This window comes from Loxodonta africana, chromosome 8, assembly GCF_030014295.1.
Source record: "Loxodonta africana isolate mLoxAfr1 chromosome 8, mLoxAfr1.hap2, whole genome shotgun sequence".
NCBI lineage: Eukaryota > Metazoa > Chordata > Mammalia > Proboscidea > Elephantidae > Loxodonta > Loxodonta africana.
The window spans coordinates 2,529,135-2,544,543 of NC_087349.1; the positions used below are offsets into that span (position 1 = coordinate 2,529,135).

Below are 15,409 nucleotides of genomic sequence, written 5' to 3' on the forward strand. Positions count from 1 at the left end.
TCCAAAAAAACAGCTTTTGGTCTTTTTGTCTCATTTGTTTTTGTTTTCTATTTCATTTAGTTCAGCTCTAATTTTTATTATTTGTTTTCTTTTGGTGCCTGTGGGTTTCTTTTGTTGATCTCTATTTGTTCAAGTTGTACGGACAATTCTTTGATTTTGGCCCTTTCTTCTTTTTGTATGTGTGCATTTATTGATATAAATTGGCCTCTGAGCACTGTTTTTGCTGTGTCCCAAAGGTTCTGATAGGAAGTGTTTTCATTCTCACTGGATTCTATGAATTTCTTTATTCCCCTTTTATTTTTTTTCTTAACAATTAATATAGAAACCATTCTGAGCTCACAGGCTATGAAAGGGCAGGCATGGACCAGATTTGGCTAGAGGGCTGCAGTTTGGTAAAGCCTGGTCTCAGAGAACATTGTGCTCAAGCTAATACTTCAGCTTAGGGGATACAAACGTCTAACAACATTGGAAGACAATTCAGCCACTTGGCATTTAAAAACCAGTCAACTGTGTTAAAGTATCCTGTAAGCTCTGCGTTGTTACTTGCCATCTAGTCAGCTGCAATGCATAGTGACCCCACGTACAACAGAGGGAAATTCTGCCCAGTCCTGTGCCATCTTCACCATCATTGGTCAGCTCGGGTCCATTGTTGTAGCCACTAAGTATGTTGAGCGTCTTCCAGCCTCGGGGGCTCATCTTTGAGCTCTGTACCCAACCGTGTTCTGTGGATCCACAGGGTTTTTGCTGGCTAATTTATGTGAGTAGCTCGCCAAGTCTTTCTTCCTAGTGTGTCTTAGTATGGAAGCCCTGCTGAAACTTGTCCACCATGGGTGACCCTGCTGGTGTGTTTGAAATACTGGTGGTCTAGCTTCCAGTATCACAGCAACGCAAAAGCCACCACAGTATTTATGACAAACTGAGAGGCGGGTGGTGGTAGAAAATCCCAGAGGCATATAATTTATCAAACTGGACGAAAAAGTGCAGAGATTTTGGATTATGTGGGGATGCGTGAACTAACACCGCCCCTCAAAGTCACTAATATGGGTCTGAAGTGTACGTTACAAAGAGAATAAATATATATAGTCCTCACTAAAGCCTCACTTTGTAAGAGACTCCAAATAAGAGATAGCATGCTTCCACAGTGAATGAATGAGACTCCACATCTTAGCTCCAGGGTTTGGCGTCCGTTTGCAAAACATGCCGTAAACACTTTGCTGTTGTGTGAGTAAGCCTTCCAAAGAGCTTTCTGTGTTTCTGACGACAGTCGCCCACGTGGGAAGCAATGTGAGGGTAAAAACAACAACTTGTGCGCACTTCCCGAAATGAGAGCCCCGACTTCTCTGAACATAGCCTCACCACTGGAAGAGAAACATTGATTATCCCTAAGTTGATGTCATAAACCTCTGATCAGTATAAATGGTTTTTTTCTTAAGGGAAATTTTACTTCTTGCCTGGATTTTAGATTTCATTTTCCCACGATAACAATTCACATGAGATGCAGGAACAGAGGTTTGAGGCCTGATGCGCGTTTCCAGATTTAGTGATGCCTGTGGCTAAGCCAGGAAGGAAGGACGCCCTGGGCCAAGCGCTGCGTCTGATCTACTCCACACTGACCTCCTCACCTGGCATCTCTTGCTGGCCCTCTTTACCTGGCTGTGTAAACCCACCCTGTGGGACTCAGGTTAGATAGGTGGGCCTTCCCTACCCAGACCCTCAACCCAGCCACTCTGTAAGGATGCTTTCATAGTGCCCAACACCTTCCTTCCCTCCACTCAGCTGTGCTCACTGAATTATGTTTTTGAACATCTGACTAATGATGTTTCAGAAATGTATAAGTCAGATTTGAAGATTGGGGTCCTTCCTCTCCAGCCCACCGCCGTATCTGAAGCCCAGGTACAGTGCTGGTCACACAGTAAGAGTTCAGTAATGGCCTGTTGACAGCCCAACTCAATGAATGAATGCAAGCATGCTTTCCACCTGCCTGCCCCTTACAGACTCTTGTTTCTGGATATGACAAGAACTTTTCCGGAAACATTAATGGTGAATAAACCATAATGTCCTAGAGGAAAAATGGAATATGCTGATGTGATTCAGGAAGATGTTAAGAGAATGAAAAGAGAGCTCCCAGAGGTACGTGCATGCCATTGGAAGCGTGCCAAGTGGCTCAAAATCACAACGATCTTGGGAGAAAAAAGTAAAGGTTACGCAAACGTCAGGGGAGAGATGCCAGGAATGATACGGGAGCTGCCCAGGAACCTCGCACGTTCTCACGGGTGATTATTCTGGACTGTCCTAAGAGCACATACTTCATGGATTGCAAAGGTGTTGTGGGACAAAGGCCAAGAAACAGTCCATCAATGGACGAGAGCAGTACTCTTTCTGGACACTGTCCTCAACCCAAGTAAATATATCTTCTTTTCTCTTTCATTTCATCCAAGTTATGAAAAGCATTTAGAATTCTTTTACTTGAAGAAGGGAGGGACTCAGTAATTAATACAAGAATATGTTGTAAGAACAATAATTTGACTTAGAAACAACCACCACCTATTGCCTTTGATTTGATTCCAACTCATAGCAACCTTATAGGACAGAGAAGGACTGCCGCATAGGGTTCCCAAGGCTGTAAATCTTTATGGAAGTAGGCCGCCACATCTTTCTCCCATGGAGTGGCTGGAAGGTTCGAACCGATGACCTTTCGGTTAGCAGCCGAGTGCTTAACCACTGTGTCACCAGGGCTCCTTTTGACTTAGGAAACTGAGGTAAAAATTTGAAAGATCTAGTCCTTTATTCTGTGTATTCCTTTCTTCATTTCTCATGGGGACCCCATGACAATGGTGTTCCAGTTCGTCCTCAAGCTCCTCTGTGCTCAGTCTGTGATGGTGTCACCGCCTCCCATGTGTATTCCTCTGCAATCTCATCTCCTCATCTCCAGACTCTGCTTCCTTCTTGCTCCCTCCCTCCCTCCCTAAGTGGTTTAATATAACATGATTACTTCTTACTCTCATTGCAGCTCAGCATGGAAGGAAGGGGGGCAAAGGGGCTGTGCTTCGCAGAGTCTTACAGTGACTGTTATGGGTTGAATTGTGTCCTCCAAAAAGACATGTTGAAATCCTAACCCCTGGTACCCATGAAGGTGACCTTGCTTGGATATAAGGTCTTTGAAGATGTTATCAGTTAAGTTAGCATGAGGTCATACTGGAGTAGGGTTGGTCTTAACCCCATTTGAAGGATGCCTTATAAAAGGTAAGAACAGATGCAGAGACAGATACAGAAGAGGGGACAGATGATAACAGCCATGTGATGATGGAGGGCAGACCCAGATGCAAGCCAAGGAATGCAGGAAGCCACAAGAAGCTGGAAGAGAGGCAGAGAACAGATTCTTACTTAGGTCCTCAGAAGGAATCAACAAGGCCAACACCCTGATTTGGACTCCCAGCCTCCAGAACTGTGAGACAAAGAAATTCTGTTCTTTAAAGCCACTTGCTTTGTAATTTTTGTTATGGCAGCCCTAAGACATCAGACAGTGGTCCAACTCATGCCATCATGTTGTCCGGTCATCTTCATATCTGGCCCTCAGACCACCCCAGGAGAAGAAGCGTGGAGGAACATGAAAACAGTTACAGCAGACAGAGACCTGCACACATGCCATCAGCCATGTGTCACCAGCCATAACCTTGTGCCAAAGGGACAAGGACAGTAAAACAGATTTGATAAATGCATAGCATCATCTCTGCCACGGAGAAGTTTGATGACCCTGCTGCATCTTTGAAATTCTGCGATTATATGTCATATAGTACTCATTACCCTGAGTGGAAAATTATATGTTCATTCGTTGGTATCCCAACTAGACTGTAGACTGCGTAGGCAGCGATGTGGTGTTTTATTCTGATAATGTTGGAGGTATCATTTATATACAGTGAAGTGCACAGGTCTGAAGGGAATACATTGAATACTTTTGAAAAATGCATTCACCCATGTAATCCCCAGCCCCTATCAAGATATAGAACATTTTTACCACCCCAGAAATTTCCTTTGAAAAGCCTCTCAGTCAATTCTCTTCTCAGTCAGTACCACCACTTAACCAAAGCAACTACATTTCTGACTTCTATCACCACAGATTAACTGTGCTCTTTTTGAACTTTGCACAAATGGGATCAAACATCACTGGCTTCTTTCACTCAGAATAATATTGCTGAGACCCCCATACTGTTATGTGTATCAGAGTTTATTTTTATTGAGCAGTATTTCATTGTATGAACATGCCACAGTTTGTTATCCACTTTTCTGTTGGTGGACACCAGGAATGTTTCCAATTTCTTGGCTATGATGGTAAAATTGGTATGAACACACTTGTGTAAATACCAGTGCAGAATTTCTGGGTCATAGAGTAGATACATGTTTAAATTGTTAAGAAACTACTAGTTTTGCTAAGTGGTTGTCCCATCAGACATCTATATTAAGTTGTGCCAGAAAAATGTCTACCTATATATTCTCAAATTCATTATATAATGCGTATCTATACTATCTTTAAGAAGCCCTGGTGACACAACAGTTAAACACTCAGGTTCTAGCCAAATTGTTGGCAGTTTGAACCCACCCAATGACTCCATGGGAGAAAGGCCTGGTGATCTGTTTCTATAATGATTACAGCTAAAAAACCCTAGGAGTGAGTTCTACTCTGTGACATGGGATTGCCATGAGTCAGAATGGACTCAATGGCATACAACAACACTATATTATCTTTACTCTCCAAATTCTCCTCAGTTATTCTTCATCCTGCAAATCAAGTCATAGGAAAGGACACAAATAATTACATCAGTGCTATCAGTTTTTTTCAAGATTTGAAATAAATATGTGGGCAAAGCAAGAAAGACAATTATGATTACACAGCAAAACGCAAATGTTATCAACCTCGATGGTACTAAAGCTGGACAAAACTGACATGGGTTTGGAGGTGGAAATGAATGAGAGAGAAAGTGTGGAAGGCACAGCAGGTGAGCCACTTCCTCACCTGCAAAGTAAGGCATGAGAAGATATGATCAAAGTCGATAAAACAGTAAACTGATATGTACGTATACGGCCACAAACACAAAAAAAAGGTAATAGGAATTGAAAATATTTCGTATAACTCTCTAAAACAGGCTAGGTGTGAGGGGAAAATTTAGTTAGATAAATATTAATTGATCAGTTGAGAAGTCAGTAGCCAATAGGAATTTCTATGTCAATAAATGAAATAACTATTCTATAAGTGTGTGGGGAGAGGAAATCAGAGGATGGGGAGATAGCAGGAAGACAATTATTTTAAGTGAAATTCCTTCTGTCCTATTTGAATCTTTAAAAATGCCTGTACATATAAACCCTGTTGCCATAGAGCTGATTCCAACTCACAATGACCCTATAGGACAGAGTAGAACTGCCCCATGTGGTTTCCAAGGAGTGGTTGGTGGATTCAAAAACTGCTGCCAACATTTTGGTTAGCTGCCAAGCTCTTAACTACTCCTCCACCAGGGCTCTGTACGTACACTATTTTGATAAAAACATTAAAAACAAACAATGACAAACATTTTCTTGTAGGACCGTGTGTAAAAAATTTTGGCTTCTGGGTTTCTGATGGAAGACACAGATGGAGACAACATCAGTTGCCAGATTCATCTTGTCTGTAAAAATAAAACCAAATGAGTTGTTGGTAGAAGCCCTACATTCCTGGTATTGAGCCCAGGATGAAATCTCTCAAGTGAGTCCTTATGTAAAAGAAACTATGCTGCACAATGAACAAAGTCTTCAGAGCCATCTGTATAAAAACACAGCCACAAACCTCACACAGGGTTTTTCATTGTTTCCCACAATGTAGCCTTCTGGAAAAATGTCAAAGCCTAAGTCAGTAAGCACACAACTTTACAATGCTAACCACAATTTCCCGTGCAGGTACTCGATTCTGCTGACTGGCCAAATGTAGAGATATTTGAGAGGATGGAGAGGGAGCAATGGCTTCCATAGCATTCAGGCTATTCTCCACAAATGCTGCTTTTTCGGAGTATTTGGAAAGTGTCGAGCGGAGGTGAATTTGAGAATACACTCGTTGGGAAGTGCCTGGACTATACCTCTTTCTTAATGTGGAGCCAAATGTTCTCATAAGCCTCAGATCAACAAAACTGTCAAGTGTTATTTAGGGTGAGGCTCAGCAAAGGCAAAGTAAATTAGCACCATTAATTGGTATCTTTTCAAAATCTGAAATTCTTGATTTGGCTAGCTTTATGCTATGAGATATTATTAACTCTGACACTAAATGCATTCTCTGCTTTGAATATTAAAAATGTTTTACTGTTTCTCAAATCAACATACTTATGTTTCCTACCATTTTTATATTCTATGAACAACCAGAATGCTCCTTAGAAGCAAGGATGGCGAGGCTGCATCTTACATACTTTGGACATGTTGTCAGGAGGGATCAGTCCCTGGAGAAGGACATCATGCTTGGCAAAGTACAGGGTCAGCGGAAAAGAGGAAGACCCTCAACAAGGTGGATTGACACAGTGGCTGCAATGACGAGCTCAAGCGTAACAATTGTAAGGAGGGTGCAGGACCTGGCAGTGTTTCGTTCTGTTCTGCAGAGGGTCGCTATGAGTTGGAACCAACTCAACAGCATCTAACAACAACATAAGATTATTTGAGATGCAGAGAACAAGCCGAGAAAACTGACTCTGAGACCACAGAAGTCATTTCTTCTTCAGTATATTTGGATTTCATCTTTTATGCGGTGGGGGGAACGCACACCTTCTGAAGTTATGTTCCTCCATTTTACTACTTGTTTTATCATCTACTCCCTTCACTGCAAAACTTCCAGATAAATGGGTCATTCTCTGCTTTTCCCTCCTCCTCCTTGCTCTCCTATGGTCCAGCAACTTGCTTATTGCTATATTTTCTTTTGAAATAGAAATCAGAATGATGCACTTTTTCTTGGTGGTTTGATCTTTCTTGAACGTTCCTCACAGTCAGTCATTGTCTCCTTGATGCTCTGTTATCAAGGATGTTTCCATTTGAACATTCTTATTTGGTTCTCGGATCACCTCTCTGTCACCTTCCTTGGATCTTTTTTGTTTTCTCTGGTTGACTAGAGGTCCTCCTTCCCTCTATACCCTTCACAGGTGACATCTTCTACTTTCTGGAATCCAGCCATGAGCTCTACCAGGATAGTCCACTGTCAGCCTGTTTCCTCTGCTGTCCAGGTTCACGTTCTGGACTCCCGGGAGCCTGAGAATGGGAACACTGACCCCTAAGACTGAGTTACTCAGCCCCCTTGCCCTTCAGCACCTGATGAGGCACCCCAATGAGCACACTGACAGGTGATGGCTACCCTCTGGCACCCTCCTTGTGGCCCCAGCTCTCCTGGTTTTGAGGGACTGTTTCTCCACTTTATCCACACATCCTAGGAGCAGGAATGGCTCCCACTGTTGCAATGCATGAGTGCCTCACCATCTCCTTGGCGCCCATAAATCTGGCCAAGCCTGCTAATAGTCCTTCATTAAATTCTTCTGAGCTACACCTTCTGAACGTGCCATTTCCTTCTTACTAAAACATTGACTGATACACGTGAGACCAAAGCTCCTATTACATCATAACCTCTCAGTGATGCCATTTCCACATGTCCTCAGAGTATGTCCAGTTGGGGGGGATATTTCTGTCTAGAATTCTCCCAAGGATCCCTGGTGGTGCAAATAGTTAAGTACTCAGTTGTTAGCTAAAAGGTTGGTGGTTCAAGCCCACACAGCTGCTCTGTGGGAGAAAGACCTGGTGATCTGCTTCCGTAAAGATTAGAGCCTCGGAAACCCAAGGACAGTCGTACTCTGTCACATGGGGCTGCTGTGGCTAGAAATCAACTCTATGACACCTAATAACACCTAGATTGTCCCAATTTCCAATGTCCCATTTTTCCTAAAATCTTTGACTCTTCTTACTCTTCCTTCTCCTATGCTTTTCATTACCAAATCCTAGTTACAGGTGTTTTCAGTATTCATTTTCACCCCAGAGTTTAGACTCTTTTCATTATTTTATACCTGAGATACTGCCATGGTTTCTGAATTTTTTTTTCCTCTCTTTTTTTCAATCTAATTTCTCTACAATATAAAATATGATATCTATCACAGTAGAGCCCCAACTAGAACTCACAGATTTCAAAAAATCCCCTTCTTATAAGCAATACAATCCAAAATTTTTACCAGAACCTAAATATCTCCAGAGTCTGGTCCGAAGATATACTTTAAGTCTTTTTTCTTTTTCCCCCATTTTATTAATCTATGACTCTGAAGCATATATTAAAATATTTTTTCTTTTGTACTTTTCCTGAATTCATTCATCACATTTGGAATTCAACTGCTAACCAAAAGGTCAACAGTTTGAATCCAGCAACCGCTCCTTGGAGACCCTGAGGGGCAGTTGTTCTACTCTCTCCTACAGGGCTGCTATGAGTCAGAATCCACTTGATGGCAAAGCGTATTTGGAATGTAAGTCTAATATTATAACTAAAAAAATAGTGTTCTCCTACTACAGCATGACAGAATGTATTGTTTACATATATATATATATTTATTTTTACAGAATACTTTAAAATTCAGTTTTGTTTTATGCTATTAAAAACTATCTTGCTATGATCACACAGAACTTAATGTCACTTCCTTGATCCATCAGTTGTTTTCTGCTTTAAAGGGTTCTTCTATTCCACAGGATTTCATTTTACTTGGATCCACAAGCAATGCGCATGGAAATAGCAGTCAAGAAATCGAATGATGGATTGCATTGGGCAAACTGCTGCAAAAGACCTCTTTAAAGTGTTAAAAAGCAAAGATGTCACCTTGAAGACTAAGGTGAACCTGACCCAAGCCATGGTGTTTTCAATAGCCTCATATGCATGCATAAGCTGGGTGATGAATAAGGAAGACTGAAGAAGAATTGATGCCATTGAATTATGAGGTTGGCAAAGAATATTGAATACATCATGGACTTACAAAAGAATATGTCTTGGAAGACGTACAGCCAGAATGTTCCTCTGAAGTGAGGATGGCAAGACTTCAACTCGTGTTCTTTGGACACGTTATTGGAAGGGACTACTCCCTGGAGAAGGGCATCATGCTTGGTAAAGTAGAGGGTCAGCGAGAAAGAGGGAGACCCTCAACGAGATGGATTGGCATAGCAGCTAAAACAATGGGCTCAAACATAGCAAGGATTGTGAGGATGGCACAGGACCAGGCAGTGTTTCATTCTATTGTGCATAGGGCGGCTATGAGTCAGAACCAACTTGAAGGCACCTGATAACGACAACACCTATTTGGCAAAGATTGCAGCCTAGAAAACACTAAGGGTTAGTCCTATTCTGTCATGTGGGGTTGCTGTGAGTTGAAACAATTGGAAGGCACCCAACAACAACAACTACAGTATAGCAGTACACTACAAAATTCACATGCCTTTATTTGTAAGACAGATATAAGTAAGTTTAGATGCATGCATTAAAATACACTAATCACGACTAATTGAGGCCAAAACATTTGAACATTTCTCTTTTTTTCCAGCTAATTCATTCTTTTTTGAACTAAAAGAATACAAAGCAAAAAACGTGCAGGCATAAGGATTTCTTGTAACTACCAGGTATTTGGACTAGTCTGTTAGCACCTTTTTGTGAAAATAATTCAAATTAATTGTACTTTGATGATTTTTTTTTTAATTAGGCATAATCAAAACACACAAGAAGATTAATGAAATATTTAATTCAGGGTGCCAATCACCACGTACACCACCCAAACAGGTTTACCCTGCCTCATATATACTGTCTTAGATTTATTTTTCTCTTTTTAAATTTCATATTCAATAGATAATGACAATGTCTAAAGAAAATACCTACAACTTTAAGGAGAAATGTCAATCCAAACAGTCTGAGGTGGCCAACTGAATAGCATAATCTAAGCTAAGAGTACAGTAACCAGGTGAAGTACAGTGAGCAGGTAAAGTGCAGTGAGCAGGTGAAGGGCAGTGAGCAGGTGAAGTGCAGAGAGCAGGTGAAGCGCAGTGAGCAAGTGGAGCGCAGTGACCAGGTGGAGCGCAGTGACCAGTGAAGGACAGTGACCAGGTGGGGTACGGTGACCAGGTGAAGGACAGTGACCAGGTGGAGCACAGTGACCAGGTAAAGCACAGTGACCAGGTGGAGCACAGTGACCAGGTGGAATACAGTGACCAGGTGAAGGACAGTGACCAGGTGAAGGACAGTGACCAGGTAGAGTACAGTGACCAGGTGAAGGACAGTGACCAGGTGATGAATTTAGCAGTTTTATTTCTGATGAGGAGAAAAAGAAACAGGAGACAAGTTAGATACCTAAAGACAAAATTTTATTTGCTCTATGGCCAAAGATTCAGAACTTAAAGATCTAGGCCTGACATAATGCATATTTCCAGAGAAACCTATTTATTTAGCAGTTACCTAGCAATATGTTGTTTAAGAAGCAAGAGAAAAAGGTGTCCTTTGTAGAAATCAGATGGACAGTGCAGACGGGCTGACCAACATTGATGCTGAGCAAAGCTGTCTCTTAACTTGGCCAAATGATCCTAAAAGATCAAAGGTATCCCTATTTTGCTATGTATGTCTAAGAAATGCTCCATTTATCCTAGGTTTACTTTGTGTGTTTTCTTTTCTATCTCCAAATGTTCTCACTAAATTCTAGCCATTCCCTGAAGAGCCTACCATTTCACTTCCATATTCTAAAACTTCTGTCCTTTCTTTCGTAGCTACTACCATCATGGGAAATGAGTATACAGAAATACCTTCTATTATCCCTTTACTTTTGAATAACTACATGTAGAAACTGCTCTTTAGAAGAGACATTATTGTTAAGAAATTGGAATAAGAATATATTAATAAAATCACCATAATAATGGGACATTATGTGTATATCTTCCAGTTATTGGTATATCAAACACGCAAAAATTTAGTAAGTATATAAAGAGTGGGGTAAATTATAAGGCTGATGGCATAGAGTTTAAAGAACCCTGAACCAAATGTTTTTCCAAGCATAGATGTAAAACATATGAAAATCACATACATTAGGCATTGTAGACGTTGTCTAACAATTGGGATTATAAAGACCACATTCTTAGAACACAGTCCACTTAAGTTACATTGACTAAAAGGTAATCAAAATGAAACAGAAATATAGGTTCTAAAATTTAAAAACACTACCCTAATTCTGCCACTAACCAGCTGTGTAAACTTGGACAGACACAACCAACAGACGCACACAGACGCACACACTATTGTGATCAAATAGGAAATCATAACGTAGTTCAAAATCACTGAGGACAACTAGTCATGCAGAGTGTTACATCTCAAAACTCATGGCCAACAGCTAAAGCAGTATTAGAGGGCAAGTTATAGACTTTCATATTTAGAGGAAAAAGGAAAAAGGGCAAAATTTAATGACCTAAGCATGTAACTTCAGAAATTAGCAAAAAAGGAAGATAAAAGTAGAAATTAATAAAAATAGAAAACAAATATGTGATATGATGATCAGAGAGCCAAAAGTCAGTTACTTAAAAATGAATAAAATTTAAAATTCTCTTTTGGGACTAGTCACCCAAAAAAGAGAGAGAAAGAAAAAGATATCAATATTATAAATGAAAGGAAGTTATAGGTAGAGAATAAAATAAATATAGGAATGCTATGAACAAGCCTTAGGCTAAAAAAATTAAATTGAAAGTGAAATGGTCAAAATACCATAAGCATAGAATCTAACAGAGATGACTCAAGAAGGAATAGATTTTTACATTTGAAATCAGGATGCATCTTATTATTATTGAATCTTAGAAATTAATTGGTTGCATTTTTCCCCCCATTTCTTTTTGTTAAAGAAAATAGCACTGTACCTTCTAGTAAATGATGTTTTAGGTATGATAAAATGTATAAATTCATCAGATTAACAAATTAAAGGAGAAAAGGTATATGCTGGGTTCCATAAATGAAAAAAGAGGATTCATATAAAACTCAAATTCTATTAATACAAACAAATTCTCATCACATTAGGGATAGAAAGGCACTCCCTGAACATGATAAAGAATAAGTACAAAAAGTCTAACACCAAAATTTAACATTCCGGTATTAGAAGATCCTTTTTAAAATCAGGAATAAGATAAGTATGTTTACTATCACGATGTAATTTCCACATTGTACTAGTGGTCTCTCTGAGAACCTGAGATGAGAATAAGAAATTAAATCTGTGAGATTGCAATGAAAAAATCAAAACCATTATTATTCACAAATAAGATGATTATTTATTACAAACACAAATAACCTGTGGACAATTACCAGAATATATATGGTAATACATCAAGTGTTCTGGACATAAATTTAGTATGCAAAAGTATCGACTTCAGCTCTATCCGTCAGTACAACACCTGCTGTTAAATAATGTATAACATTTACAGATAGAAGCACCAACATAAATAAGGCATCTACGAGCGAATCTAAGGAAACATGACCAACACGTTTACTGAAAAAGTTCTGAATTTCCCTTGAAAGACATTAAAGCAGACACAAACACATGAATGGCAAGAAAGCAATGTAAACATACAAATTGATCCTCAATTTCAAAAAGATATTATTTCTTCCCAAATTAACCTTTAAATTCTAATCCTAATAGGGAATTTTTTGGGCCTGACAAGCCGATTCCAACGTATGATTGGTACAACAAAGGTCCAAGAATAGACTAGAAACTAGACATCCTTATACAAAAAATGAACATCTACATACAAAGCAAACCAAAAAAACCCAACATATAACTCAAACAATCTCCAGAAATAACTTGAAATGAATCTTAGACCTAAATAAACATCTGAAGCTAGTAACCTTCTAGAAGAAAGCATAAGGGAAAATCTTTGTTACCTGGGGTTTGGCAAAGATGTCTTAGGCAAGACACAAAAAGCAGAATGGATCATAAACAAAAAGACTGATAAACCAGATTTAATAAAATTAAAAAAGAAAAAAAAAAAACTTCCACTTATTGAAAGACACCTACTTAGAAAACAAAAAGACAAACCACAAAGTGGGACAAAATGTTTGAAAAACATATCTGATAAAAGGCTGGTATTCAGAACAGGTAAGAGCTCTCACAACTCAAAAATGAACGAATCACCAACTCAATTAAAAAAAAAAAATGGTCCAAAGATTTGAACGGACACTTGAGCAGAGAACGTGTGTGCACAGCAAGTGAGCACAGAAGAAAGACGCTCTGCATTGAGTCATTAACTTAGAATTGCAATAACAACTACTATATAACTATCAGAATTGCTAAAATTAAGCAAACAAACAAAAAACAACAGGAGCAAGGGCTGGCAAGGACGTGATACATGGAACTCCTGCGCTTTGCTATTGGGAATACAAAATGTTATAGCCACTTTGAAATACAGTTTGACAGTTCTTAAACCATGACTCCCAGCAATCTCACTACCCAAGATAAGGGAAAACATGTCTCCGCATAAATTCCCGGTTGTGAATTTTTATAGTAGCTTTATTCATAATCACCCAAAATCATAAACATGCCTGATGGTCCTCTACTGATAAACGCATAAACAAACTGCAGTACCACCACCAGACACTGCCCCAATGTCCTTCTTCCTCAGCCCAAAACCAAAACAGAAAAAAAATAGAAACATTGTTGTCAGGCTCTGATCCTAGAGGACAGAGTAGAGTCACCTCACAGGGTTTCCAAGGCTGTAATCTTTATAGGGGAGCACTGGTGACACAGCGATTAAGAGCTCAGCTACTAATCAAAAAGTTGGCAGTTTGAATCCACTAGCTGCTCCCAGGAAACCCTGTGGGGCGGTTCTACTCTGTTCTACAGGGTCTCTGCGAGTCAGAAGCGACTTGATGGCAATGAGTTTGGGTTTATTTTAATCTTTACAGGAGCAGAAGGCCACATCTTTCTCCCATGGAGCAGCTGGCTGGTTCAAACTGCTGACCTTTTGCTTCACAGCTGAGTGCTTTAACCACTGTACCACGAGGCCTCCCTCCTCCCCAGCCCACAAAAGGACAAGTTCTAACTGGGCTCCTTGCTCCCCTCCTCATCCAGCCCATCCAGCCCCTTTCCAATAGGGAAGGTTTCCAGGTGCCCTTATGTTCTTACTCTTTCCTCGAAAACCCTCTCTGCCTCACCACGTTAAATGAAACAAACAAGTTTCCTGAATTAAGGGCAAGAAAGAAAAAAGGGGCGGGTTGGGGGGGCGCAGGGAATAAAGCAAGAAAGAAACCTCTTTAACCCTGCTGTTGTTGTTAGCCCCATTTTCGACTCATGGCACCCCATGTGTGTCCGACTAGAACTGCACACCACAGGGTTTTCAATGGTTGGTGTTTTGGAAGTAGATTGCCAGGCCTTTCTTCTGAGACACCTCTAGGTGGACTTGAACTGCCAACCGTTTGTCTAGTCGCAGAGCAGTTTACTTAACTGCTTGTGCTACCCAGGGGCTCCTCTTTTCACTCTGTTATTGTCGTTGTTAAGTGCCCTTGAGTCAGTTTCAACTTACAGCCACCTATGTACAAGACAGGGAAACACTGCCCGGCCCTGCGCCAACCTCATAGCCATTGCGGTGCTTGAGCTCATTGTTGCAGCCACTGTGTCAATCCATCTCATCAAGGGTCTTCCTCTTTTTCACTGACCCTCTACCTTACCAAGCACGATGCCCTTCTCCAGGGGCTGGTCCCTTCTGATAACATGTCCAAAGTAAGTGAGATGAAGTCTCACCATTTTGCCTCTAAGGAGCATTCTGGCTGTATTTCTTCCTAGACAGGCTTGTTCCTTCTACTGGCAACCTTTGCCATAAAGTTGATTCAGACTACCTGCTACACTCAATGTTCTTCACCAACACTGTACCTTGTAATTCAAAGGCATCAATTCTTCCTAGGTCTTCCTTATTCACTGCCCAGCTTTCACACGCATATGAGGCAATTGAAAACACCATGACTTGGGTCAGGTGCACCTTAGTCCTCAAAGGAACATCTTTGCTTTTTAATATTTCAAGATCTTTTATAGCAAATTTGCCCAGCGTGATGTGTGTCCTTTGATTTCTTGACTGCTGCTTCCGATGGTGTTAATTGTGGATCCAAGGAAAATGAAATCCTTGACAACCTCAATCTTTTCTCCAATCACCCTACTCACCCCCTAAAATTACATTACCGTATCCTCCTCCTTGACCTCCCGAATTTCCTGAAGAGGCAGTTCTACACCCATTCTTCCAAGGCTCCAGGTCTCATGACTATTTCCTCCTGACTCTCCTGCAATTTATCTCCTGCTCCAACAGCTAATAATGAAACCCAAGTGTCCTCCTCACTTCTGAGCCTCCGTGACCTGCTGGAGCACATGGCATTCTCCAGGAAGGA

The 15,409-nt window shown here is 40.5% G+C and overlaps 1 protein-coding gene across 1 annotated transcript in view; it reads right to left on the reverse strand.

Moving 5' to 3' along the window:
* CNTNAP2 (contactin associated protein 2) overlaps positions 1 to 15,409 on the reverse strand; it is a 1,506,181-nt gene that overhangs the window by 1,200,373 nt on the left and 290,399 nt on the right. The window lies entirely within an intron of this gene.